This window comes from Octopus sinensis, linkage group LG16 (assembly GCF_006345805.1).
Source record: "Octopus sinensis linkage group LG16, ASM634580v1, whole genome shotgun sequence".
Taxonomy (NCBI): domain Eukaryota; kingdom Metazoa; phylum Mollusca; class Cephalopoda; order Octopoda; family Octopodidae; genus Octopus; species Octopus sinensis.
In genome coordinates this window covers 16,695,719-16,703,811 of record NC_043012.1, presented here as the reverse complement: position 1 = coordinate 16,703,811, position 8,093 = coordinate 16,695,719, and the positions used below count along the sequence as shown (strand labels likewise).

General features: G+C 36.7%; 1 protein-coding gene and 1 long non-coding RNA gene across 2 annotated transcripts in view; one reads left to right on the top strand and one right to left on the bottom strand.

Annotated features, from left to right (window-relative positions):
• LOC118766522 overlaps positions 1-8,093 on the bottom strand; it is a 71,914-nt gene that overhangs the window by 56,321 nt on the left and 7,500 nt on the right. The window lies entirely within an intron of this gene.
• LOC118766525 overlaps positions 7,820-8,093 on the top strand; it is a 5,701-nt gene continuing 5,427 nt past the window's right edge. Inside the window, exon 1 of the long non-coding RNA XR_005002461.1 lies at positions 7,820-7,839. This is a non-coding gene — a long non-coding RNA (uncharacterized LOC118766525). The remainder of the gene's footprint in view (positions 7,840-8,093) is intronic.

The window sequence follows — 8,093 nt, the reverse complement described above, 5'->3', positions numbered from 1 at the left end:
CATTTCTCTCAGAGCACTTACACTCTGTCGTGTGTGCACACTGACATTACACATCCAGCGGATCATGCTAGCTTCATTTCTTTCAAGCCTATGCATGTCCTCTGCAGACACAGCCCATGTTTCACTACCGTGAAGCATGGCAGTTCATACACATGCGTCGTACAATCTACCTTTCACTCTGAGCGAGAGACCCTTTGTCACCAGTAGGGGTAGAAGCTTTCTAAACTCTGCCCAGGCTGTTCGTATTCTAGTGGTGACACTCTCTGAGCATCCACCTCCACTACTAACTTGGTCACCTAGATAGCAGAAACTATCAACTACTTCTAGTTTCTCCCCCTGGAGTGTGATGGAATCTGTTTTCTGAGTATCTGTGGTGACTATTGCCCCTGTGCAACTGCCACACATGAAAGCTATCTTCTCGGTTAATTTTTCCTTTGATGTTACTGCACCTTTTATGCGTCCATAGCTTACACTGGGTACATCTTATGGAGTTTCTACCTACACCTTTTCTACAGATCGAGCAGGGCCACCTACCTTAGGGGGTGTGTGATGAGTTCGCCTTCCTACTTACTAGAACTTTGGTCTTTGCTACATTGACTCTAAGGCCTTTTGATTCTAAACCTAGCTTCCACACCCAAAATTTCTTTTCTAGTTCCGGTAGTGATTCTGCTATGAGGGCCAGGTCATCGGCATAGAGGAGCTCCCAAGGGAACTTGTCTTGAATTCCTCTGTTATTGCCTGGATGACTATGATGAATAAAAGGGTACTGAGGGCTGAACCTTGGTGGACCCCTACTTCTACCCGGAATTCTTCATATATTTATTTTACCTTTCATCTTTTACCTGTTAAAGTTATTGGAAGAAAGAATGAAAGAAAGGAAGCAATGAAGTAAGCTAGAAAGAAAGAAGAAAAGAAAAAGGTTCAAAGTAAGAAAAATAAGTGAAAGAAAAAAACCTGAAAAAAAGGAAAATGAATGAATGAGGGATTAAAGAAAAGAACTAAGAAAAATCGGAAAGAAAATAACTTATGAAAGAAAGAAGAAATAAAGAAGTCAAGACTTTTTTCATTCAATTTAATCCCACCAAACTACTATGCAGGTGGGGTGGGGAAGTGGGGGGGGCAGTTGTTTGTATCTGTTGCCTGTGCTTCTCTAGGCAGGGCTGTAGAAGACATCACACATTTAAAAAAAAAAAAAAAAAAAAACAAAGATTTTAAACAGGTGATTAATGATTGTCTTGTTATATTGTAAAAGGTAAGTTGGTGCAGTTCATTGTCTGTAGGTGAAGAAATAAGAACTAAAAAAATAAAACAAAAAAAAACCCAAAACAAGAAATGAGAAAAATTACTCTCTAATTTCCTTTTCCCCATCCCCCCAGTATAATTGAGACAAAGATACAGATATATATACACACATACACACACACACACTCACACACTCACACACACACACACACACATCTGTATAAACTAACAGCCATGAGTGTGTGTTAGATTAGTGCAAAAGGTGGAGTTGGTGGGGGATGAGTCGTTATCTGGAGGAAATAAATAAATACATAAATAAATAAATGACAATTCTCAAAGATTATCAAAATAAACTGAGTGGTAATAATAATAATAATAATAATAATAAGAAGAAGAAGAAGAAGAAGAAGAAGAAGAGAAGAAGAAGAAGAAGAAGAAGGAGGAGAAGAAGAAGAAGAAGAAGAAGAAGAAGAAGAAGAAGAAGAAGAAAAAGAAGAATGATTCTGCCTGTCCAACACCTTAATAATAATAATAATAATAATAATAATAATAATAATAATAATAATGATGATAATGGTAATAATAATAATAATTTCTATGTAATCTCAAGGTTTAAAACAAACATAATTTTTTGGTTTTTTTTTTTTTTAGACATTCACTAGTACAACACCAAAAAAAAAAAAAACAAATATATGGCACACTACGCATAACAACAACATGAACTTCCAACCTGTTGTCTCTTGAGGTTTCTGGGTGAGACTTGGAGCCAACTTGTACAAATATAAAGCAAAAGTCAAACATAGAATAATAATAAAAATAATAATAATCCTTTCTACTACAGGCACAAAGCCTGAAATTTGCGGGGGCGGAGTTAAACCAATTACATCAACCCCAGTACTCAACTGGTACCTTAATTTATTGACCCTGAAAGGATGAAAGACAAAGTCAACATTGGTGGTGGAATTTGAACTCAGAATGTAGTGGCAAATGAAATACCACTAAGCACTTAGTCCAGTGTGCTGCCGATTCTACCGACCAACCACCTTCATAATAATAATAACGATGATGATGATGATGATGGTAATAATAATAATAAGAAGAAGAATTTAAGGAAAAGCAAAGTTACTTCCTCATCGATTCCTCGTGACCATTTAATTCCAAGATCATAAAGAAAGTGGTAGAAAAATAAATACAATCCTTTAAAATATGAAATAAGAAGAATTTTGCAGCATGCAAACAGTAATGGCCATGTCTATAGTAATTGGTGTGTTGGGAAAAATTAGCAAAAATATAGACAAATTGTCGAAGGAGATTGAAACAGAATGACCGGTAGAGCTCCTAGAAATAGAAATGCCCAGCAAAGCTCCTACAGAAAGTTTGTCTCTTAGGGACAGCAAGGATTATTAAGAGGGTTCTATGCACTTGAAAGACTGCGGAAGAGTTGTAGAATCTTAAGGTTACAGGTAGTAATCTGCTACCCACACAAATCCTACCAGTAATAAGACAGAACCTGAGTCAAACCAAAATAACAACAACAACAACAGCAATAATAATTTTAGGGTAGAGTTTGAGTTGATTGCACCGACTGCAGAGCTCACCTGGTTCTTATTGACCAGAAAAGGATGAAAGGTAAAGTTGCCATTGGTGGAATTTGAACTCAGAATGTTAAGACAGACAAAATGACTCTAAAACATCAACTAATTTGAGAGGAAGAATCACAGTTTAGTCCGTTGTCCCAGATTACAATTAGATGATTTGGTGCAGATGACTGGACGTTCAGCCAGTTTTGGTGGCAGGGCAGTTCTTTTTGGCACTGGAGGCAAACACACACATATGCACACGCAGAAATATACACACACATAGAGAGAGAGAGAGAGAGAGAGAGAGAGAGAGAGATACTAGGAGAGAAAGAAATAGAGTGAAGGAGAAAACGACCACTATCATCGTCATCATTGTTTAACGTTTGCCTTGGGTTGAACGGTTTGACAGGGGCTGGCAAGGCAGGAGACTGCACCAGACTTCTGTGTCTTGTCTTGGCATGATTTTTACAGCTGGATGCCCTTCCTAACACCAACCACCCACCAGAGTGGATGTTACAATTTATTAACTGTAGACAGACATAAACATTTCCCTTTCCTCATACACATAAAAGGGAAACCTACCCACACACATAAACAGTGTGAGGGATGGGAGGGAGAGAGAGAGAGAGAGAGGACGAGAGAAACATTAAAATGTCTGATGTCAAATAAGTCAGCATCGAACACCAGTGCTAAATAAGCAGGACCAAAATGGCTGGGTCAAAGCATTTCATATCCAAGACAGAGTTCTCATCTGTCCTATTTCTCACTACTGCTTTTCAACAGAATTTAAGGTAAGTATATCTTGCATTCTGATCAATAAAGTTGCTTAATTTAAACCTATTTCATAATTTCTATAATAAAATCACACACCTTTTAGATAACAATATGTAACATCACAATGAATGAGGTTATCTAAAGTTATTAAGTGCTTGGAGGAGGTTGACTGTGATAGTGACCCTCTGGACTGATTCAGTCATTTGGTCGTGTATCACGGTTGAACATAGCCTAACGACGTCATATCTATATTTATGCTGATAAATGATAATCACGTACAGCATTGCTTATTTCATGAATACATCTAGGAACCAACACGGCTGTCTGGTTAAGAAGTTCACCTCCCAAGTATGTGGCTTGGAGTTCAGTCTCACTGCATGGCTCCCAATTTGGACAATGTGTCATCTGTTATAGCCGCAGTTGATCAAAGCCCCATGAGTAAACTTAGTAGAAGGGAACAGAAAGAAGCCTCTCATATACATGTGTATGTATATAAGTGTGTGAGTGTGCGTGTGTGTGTGTGTGTGTGTATGCAGTGGAACCTCAGTTTTCAAACACCTCTCATAATAAAGAAATCAGTTTACGAACAATTTTTTTAAGATGAAACATCGCGGGTGATGAACAATGTCTCAAGTAATGGACATGCAAGCTGGCAATAACAGTCAGTGATGAACTGGGGGTATTAAGAGGAGAGCATTAGTTACTGTCTGGCTTTTTCTCAGTGCACATTTCAGCTTGAATTCATTGTGCATTCTTTTGAATTTACCCAAAGTGTGAAAAATAGTTTCAGTTTATGAACCTTTTGGATGGCAAACAGCCTTTAGGAAAGAATGAAATTCATAGACCATGGTTCCACTGTGTATATATATATATATATATTCGCCATGATAGATCGCTAGCCACTAAACCTTTTTCTATTTTCTCTCCCAGTTTATTTCTGTATTCCTTTCTGTTGAAGAGCGTAGGCTCGAAACGTAAAAGACTTTCTCACTTCCCGAAAGTTAAATTAATACATCTGTTTGTTGTTTACACACCAGTCTTCGTCTTTTGTATTTTTGTTTTTTTTTGTAATCTCACTATATATATATATATAATGTATGACAACGTGTGTACCATTGGCGCATTTTTTTTCCATTGTCTTCCCTTCCTTGGACCTTGCCTTTTCCTATGTTTCTGACAAGAGATCCCACTCGAAACATTAAAAACCCTCCTTCTTTCCTTCTTTCCTGAGCGTCCAATAATATATACTTGTTCCACGTCCTCACATTGTTGTGTTTTCTCTTGTGTTTTCATGTTTGGATTAACTATATATATATATATGTATATATATATATATATATTATATATATATATATATATATATATTATATATATATATATGTATGTATATATATTATGTATATATATATGTATGCATATTATAATGTATCTATATCTATATCTATCTAATCTATTATCTATATATCTATCTATCTATCTATCTATCTGTCTGCTGTATGTATGTATACATCGAGCTTCTTTCAGGTTCTGTCCATCAAGTCCACTCAGAAGGCTTTGGTTGGCCCAAGGCTATAGCAGAAGATACTTGCCCAAGGTGCCGTGGTGGGACTGAACCCGGAACCATGTGGTTGCGAAACAAGTTTCTTACCACACAGCCACACCTATGCCTATATATCATCTCTGTTTTAGGTCTTATAAGCCCTTACTGTTTAGTTTGAAACAATAAATTTCCTAATTTCATAAACTTTTTCAAGAGATTCTCAGCCCTTTATCAACTGATATTATATCATGATCCCAGTTTATGGAATGGTAAGCTGCCAGAATCTTCACCATGCTGGATAGCAGTATTTTTTTCTGGCTTTATATTCTGAATTCAAATGCCATGAGGTTGACTTTGCTTTTATGCTTCCAGGGTCGATAAATAAGTACCAGTTGCAGGTTGATAAATAAGTACCAATCGACTTAATCCCTTTCTCATTTTGAACTCTAACACATTTCTAACAGAATACACCTCAACTGATATATATATATTTATGTATATATTATCCGAAATGTACCATATTATATATCCATGATGGTTGATTTTACCAACTGGTTTTGTACAGCCAATACAATGGAGTGTTAAGTAACAATCCTATTATATAACCTTATACTCATCAGAGTTAGCTGATCTGGAAGGGAATTTGGCAACAGTTATATGAGTGCATCTTTGCCCTCCCTGATTTTTGGTCCCTTAGACAACTCACACACATACATACGCATACATATATACATACATTTACGTTTAGCCCCATGTGGGCAATAAAGAAATAAATAAGTACCAGTTGAATACTGGGGTTGACTTAATCAACAAGCTCCCTCCCCACAAAGTTTCAGGCTTGTGGCAATTATAGAAAGAAAACAATGTGAACTCAGATTTTTGTTATGAGCCCAGTTGCCTGCCATTGTTTTTGTTCCGAGAGAATAATGTTATTTATCATGGATGATTTTGTCATCACTCGATTTAAAATTTTTGTTCTTATCTCAAAGTCTCTTTCAGCAATCAGTAAATGTTTCTAGTTTTTTTTTTGGTTTTTTTTTCACAAGTCTGCTATATCTGGATGTTAATTTCCGGTGTGTCTTTTGCTATCAGTTAAAGCTTATGTTCCTAATCTTCTTATTTTTAAAAGTTTTTTTTTTATTTGTGAAATTTAATGACATGTTGCGACGATAGCTCTTTGCTGTAAATGTATGCTTAGATGTTTAGAAAGTGTTATATTTGTGTGTGTGTGTGTGTGTATGTGTGTGTGTGTGTGCATGGATGCATATATAATCATCATCATCATCACCACCACCACCATTATCATCATCATCATCATCATATCATCATCATTCATCATCATCATCATCACCGCCACTGCCACCACCACCATCACCACATCATCATCATCATCATCATCATCATCATCATCATCATCATCATCATCATCATCATCACCGCCACCACCACCACCACCATCACCATCATCATCATCATCATCATCATCATCATCATCATCATCATCATCATCATCATCATCACCATCATCATCATCATCGTCATCATCATCATTGTCATCATCCTTTTCACATCCACTTTCCCATGCTTGCATGGGTTGGATAGAGATTATTGAGATATTTTCAACAGATGAGGGTCGGCAACAGGAGTGGCATGGGTATCTGGCTGCAGAAAGCATGCCTTTCCTGTTGCCAACCCTTGTCTATTTTGCTAAGCAAGGTGATATCTCCTCATGACCAGACATGTTCTTATACAATACCGGAAATGAATGACACTGCTTGTATGATGGGGACAATCACAACAATCATGCAATTTCAAGATAAGGACACACAGACATATACACACTCACACCTGCTTACACATACATTATATTTATATATGTGTATATATATATATTCATTTCAGCAGACTCAAAGTTAGATCTGCTGAAATGAACTGATAAGCCTACATGTAACATCAAAAAAGGTACATCCTTTTTCCTCTGATGTAATTATACTCATCTCATATAAGTGTAAAATTTAATGTACAAATTTGTAATTAAATTATTGAGTATTAATTGAAACAGCTGTAAGAAGCGAAAATGACCAATTCGTTAATTATTATTATTATTGTTTGACCGTGGTCGAGACAATGAAATTTACCATGCTACGCCAGACTTCACGGTCCATCATGGCATTATGGAGGTCCTGTTGCTGGATGCCTGTATCCCTGGAGATTACATCAGGGTAGGAGAGTGTATGCCCTCTGGTATTGCGAGTAGATGGCTTCCAGAGGAGAAGAGTAGAAATTACTTCTTTTCCAGCTCTACAACAATGTCCAGCAAACTGGACTCTCCTACCTTTCACAAGAGATGACACAGGTGGTAGTTTCCCATATATTTGCATTTTGGTTGGAGCTCAAAATTCGTTAATAATAAATAATTATTAACTTCCTTATCTCCATTTTCTTTTCTTTTCTTCTCTTAAATGGATATAAACTATATGTTTAATATATACCTATTGTTTTAAGGGAATTCTATTCCCTAAAAACACTAGGTATTGAACCAGTATTTCCTTGAATGCAACCATCCCTTCACGAGGTTAACATATACTCTAATTAAATATACATATATATGTATATATATGCATACACACACACGATGGGCCTCTTTCAATTTCTGTCTAATAGACACACTCACAAGGCTTTGACTGGCCTGGCTGTGTGGTAGTTAGGTGTAGGAGTGGCTGTGAGGTAAGTAGCTTGCTTATGAACCACATAGTTCCAAGTCCAGTCCCACTGCGTGGCACCTTGGGCAAGTGTCTTCCACTATAGTCTCGGACCAACCAAAGCCTTGTGAGTGGATTTGGTAGATGGAAACTGAAAGAAGGCAGTCGTATATATGTGTATATATATATATATATATATGTATGTGTGTGTGTGTATATGTTTGTGTATCTGTGATTGTGTCCCCAATATTGCTG